Genomic DNA, 4,799 nt, shown 5'->3' with positions numbered 1-4,799 from the left:
GAGCCTATGTCAGGTATGTCTAGGGAGACCCCCTCTCTCATGGGCAGGATTTGGGTATGGAGGACTATAGGACAGCCTTAGCTCTGGGGTGCTGATGGAGACTGGAAGAATCCTGTCCCTAGCTGTTTTGCTGTTCCTGTTTCCTGTGTGCTCCTGGTGGGTTCCTCTTTGAACAGTTATTGGAGCAAAAGTGAAAGCTAAGTTCTGGGCTTAGGGTTGAGAGCACACCTGGGAGACCAGTTATCTCTTGGTGGGATTTGGGTGCAGAGGGCTGACAAATCCCTTTTCAACTGTCCTGTCTTTATCTTGTGTGTTTAATTAATTAATCTGAGTTTAATTAGAGTTGTCTTACCCCAGATTAGGTAGGATATTGTTTACTAGAGCAAGACAAATTATTCATGACTATATCACTAAAGAAAATACACTTGAACCTTCATCATTAATTGCCAATAATCCCTCAGGGAGGGATAGGTTCTCATGGGCTCTACCCTATCCATGATGAAATGTTTTGAAGGTCTTATGTAGATAACCATAGCCTTGGTATGTTCATGAATTTGATGTTATGTCATATCTAGAAGATGGGTTTTTGTTTCATGTTTCCACAGTTTCTGCTTTCATTCTCTCTAATCCCTCTCTTGTGATGTTCCTTGAGCATTGGATGGATACAGCAATTCTATTAAAGGCCAGACAATCTAATGTTGCGTATTCTACAAGAATTCCTTAAACTTATGGCACTTAGAGTAAGAAAGTTGATAGAGTTACTGTCATAATGAGAGTGAATGACTGTTTCATGGCAAGAGTCTAGCCATGCAGTCCAAATGGGCTAGGCTTGGAGAAGAATTGAGACTATGAGAAAGGAGCTGGAAAACTGAGGGAACTAAATGTCGATCCCCAAATGTACCACAATGGCTAAAATGAACTTGTACAGAAATCACATATCAGGGTTATCCTCTATCCCTTCTCTGAGGAAGATATTTAGTCTATCTGAGTGTTAAAACTATTGTTGTAAGTTTTTATGGTTTCAAAATGTAATCAGTTGTTTATAAAACTTTTCAAAATGTATTATTATGTATAATCTTTTTCACTTTAATATTTTTTCTTTTAAAATATCTTATCTCATATCATCTCTAGCTAGTTCAGTACTCATAATTGACTGTCATAAGTTGTCTGTTCAAACTCTTTAAAATATGTCTTGAATGTGTGTGTTTTTCTGAAATTCCTTATATGTTTACTGAATTATACTTCCATAGACTTTTTATCTCACTTCAGTAAATCATTGTTACCTTTGTCAGAACACCTTTAAAAATATTGAGGTATCCAGATCATTTCTTCTTTTGAAAGTCTTTTAAAGATAATAACACATTGGGGCTGGAGAGATGGCTCAGCAGTTAAGAGCACAGGTCCCTCTTTCAGAGGACCTAGGTTTAATTCCCAGTACCCACATGGTAGCTTACAACTATTTGCAACTCAACTTCCAGAGGATTTGATACCTTCACACAGACATACAAGCAAGCAATGTACCAATGTACATAAAAAAAAATAAATTATTTTTAAAAAGATAATAACTTGTAACATGAGGCAAAAATAATAAATAAGGTATGAAAATACCAGCAAAGGAAAAAAAGGGTAGGTTATGTGATTACATAAAGAGAATACCAAGACAAATGAGGATCATCTAAGAGAATCAAATAACTAAAGGTAATAAAGTTGCTTAAAACAAGCTAGATAGGCCCTGAGCAGATCTTGGGTGCAAGCTCCACAGCCAACCCCACAACACCCAGAGGAAGCGATATTCCCAGGTGCGCTAACATGCTGAGGATCAGAGGTGAGGAGGACACAACATCTGTCCCAACGCTGGGAGTAACTGAGACCAGCAGGACCCAGGCACACAGGAACTCTTCCAGGCTAGTGGCTCGGGTTGCTTCCTGTCTGTCTGGGCTGGCCAGTGCCCTGAACAGACCTTGGGCAAAAACTCTGGAGCCAGTCCCAAAACACCCAGAGGAAGCTTCACTCCCAGGTGCTCTAACAAGCCTGGGGTCACAGGATTCCAGAATAACAGGATCACAGAGACAGCTTGACTCTGAGGAGTTCTGACACAACCAGGAAGGACAGGCTCCAGTCAGATTTAGCAAGGACAGGTAGCACTAGAGATAACTAGATGATGCGGGGCAATCATAAGAATATAAGCAACATAAACCAAGGTTACTTGGCATCATCAGAACCCAATTCTCCTAACATAGTAAGTCCTGGACACACCCTTACACCAGAAAAGCAAGATTCAGATATAAAATCACTTCTCATGGTAATGATACAGGACTTTAAGAGAGAAATAAATAGCACCCTCAAAGAAATACAAGAGAACACAGGTAAACAGCTAGAAGCCCTTAAAGAGGAAATACAAAAATCCCTTAAAGAGCTACAGGAAAACAAAATCAAACAGGTGAAGGAAATGAGCAAAACAATCCAGAATCTAAAAATGGAAGTAGAAACAATAAAGAAATCAGAAAGAGAGACAACCTTGGAGATACAAAACCTAGAAAAGAAATCAGGAGTCATAGATGCAAACATCACTAACAGAATACAAGAGATAGAAGAGAGAATCTCAGGGGCAGAAGACACCTTAGAAAACATTGACACAACAGTCAAAGAAAATGCAAAAAGCAAAAGCTCCTAACCCAGAATATTCAGGAAATCCAGGATGCAATGAGAAGACCAAATCTAAGGATAATAGGTATAGAAGAGAGTGAAAACTCTCAAGGTAATGGGCCAGTAAATATCTTCAACAAAATTATAGAAGAAAACTTCCCTAACCTAAAGAAAGAGATGCCCATGAACATACAAGAAGCCCACAGAACTCCAAATAGACTGAATCAGAAAAGAAATTCTTCCCATCAGATAATAATCATATAAAACACCAGATGCAATAAAAAAAGAAAGAATTTTAAAAGCAGTAAGGGAAAAAGGTCAAGTAACATATAAAGGCAGGCCTATCAGAATTACACCAGACTTTTCACCAGAGACTATGAAAGCTAGAAGATCCTGGGCAGATGTCATACAGACCCCAAGAGAACACATATGCCAGCCCAGGCTACTATACCTAGCAAAACTCTCAATTACCATAGATTGAGAAAGCAAGATATTCCATGACAAAACAATATTTACACAATAACTTTCCACAAATCCAGCCTTACAAAGGATAATAGATGGAAAACATTAACATAAATAGCAAGTCTATACCCTAGAAGAAGCAAGAAAGTAATCTTTCAACAAATCCACACAAATCTAATTCCACCTCTTACAACAAAAACCACAGGAAGTATTAATTACTTTTTCTTAATATCTTACTATGAAAATTAATATTACCAACATATCCTAATCAATTGAAATCCAAAAATATGAGGAATTAGAAACTTGTTGTCATCCAATGGTCTGTCTAATTTGGTAATTGGAGAAATAGGTCCAATATTATACAATCCATATATGCTTTCAGCTTTTTTGTTCTTGACAATGTCTTGCTGTGTACAACATAATGGTCTTGAGATCTTGCTTCTCCTATCTAAAGCCTCTCTTTTAGTAGTATTGTTTATTTCATGTTTTTACAGCATACTATGGTTTTCAGAATAGCTTACATATTTTAAAAGTATTTATATACCAAAAAGAAATGTAGACAATTAAATTGGGAGGGGGCTTGTAAGAGAACAATTAAGAGTGAGACTGAATGTTTTGCTTGAGGTTTGTAACTCTTGTATCAAGTTACTACAGAGCCAAGATTTTAAGCTCTACTAAATACAAAACAAATTAACAAAAACACTTTTTATATTTATGTTCACTTAAGAAAATATTAGTGCTGGTGAGATGGCTTAGTACGTAAGAGCACTGACTACTCTTCCAAAGGTACTGAGTTCAAATCCCAGCAACCACATGTTGGCTCATAACCATCTGTATAGCTACAGTGTACTCTTATACATAAAATAAATAAGTAAGTATTTGGGAGCTATAGAGATGGCTCAGCAGTTAAGAGCTCTTCTGAAGGTCCTGAGTTCAAATCCCAGAAACTACATGGTGGCTCATAACCATCCATAATCAGATCTGACTCTCTTCTGCTGTGTCTGAAGACAGATACAGTATACTTAGATATAATAATAAATAAATCTTTGGGCTGGAGAGATGGCTCAGCGGTTAAGAGCACTGACTGCTCTTGAATCCAAAGGTCCTGAGTTCAAATCCCGGCAATCACATGGTGGCTCACAAACATGATCTGTAATGAGCTCTGATGCCCTCTTTGTGCTCACTTCAGCAGCACATATACTAAAAAAATTGGAACGATACAGAGAAGATTAGCATGGTCCTTGCACAAGGATGACACACAAATTCATGAAGTGTTCCATAAGTTAAAAGGACCTTCTCTGCCCCTTCCCTGCAAGAAGAGGGCCTAACTCCAGGGAGCGCCTTAAGCCAGAGACTTGGGCGAGAGCCGCCATTTTCTCTCAGGTGAGTTTCTAAGACCAGAGCATCCAGCCAGGAGGCACAGCCCCCACGAGTCTCAGGGTACTTGCAGGGCGGCAGGGACAGGACAAGCTCTAGTCAGAGACACTAAGAACATCTAAAACCAAAAATCAAGAGATGGCAAAAGGCAAATGCAAGAATCCTACCATCAGAAACCAAGACTACTTGGCTTCATCAGAACCCAATACTCCCACTGCAGCAAGTCCTGGATATCCCAAAACACCGGAAAAGCAAGAATCGGATCTAAAATCATATCTCACAATGCTGATAGAGGAACTTAAGAAGGACATGAA

At 38.6% G+C, this 4,799-nt stretch overlaps 1 non-coding gene across 1 annotated transcript; it reads left to right on the top strand.

The window, feature by feature from the left end:
- The first annotated feature begins 4,284 nt into the window (after positions 1–4,284).
- LOC116097950 lies at positions 4,285–4,394 on the top strand. The gene has a single exon (XR_004121616.1). It is a non-coding gene; the product is annotated as a U6 spliceosomal RNA (small nuclear RNA).
- The last annotated feature ends 405 nt before the right edge of the window (positions 4,395–4,799 follow it).

The sequence above is a fragment of the Mastomys coucha genome, unplaced genomic scaffold (genome assembly GCF_008632895.1).
Source record: "Mastomys coucha isolate ucsf_1 unplaced genomic scaffold, UCSF_Mcou_1 pScaffold2, whole genome shotgun sequence".
Taxonomy (NCBI): Eukaryota; Metazoa; Chordata; class Mammalia; order Rodentia; family Muridae; genus Mastomys; species Mastomys coucha.
The sequence above is the reverse complement of the archived record's forward strand: the minus strand, read 5'-3'. Positions and strand labels throughout refer to the sequence as shown.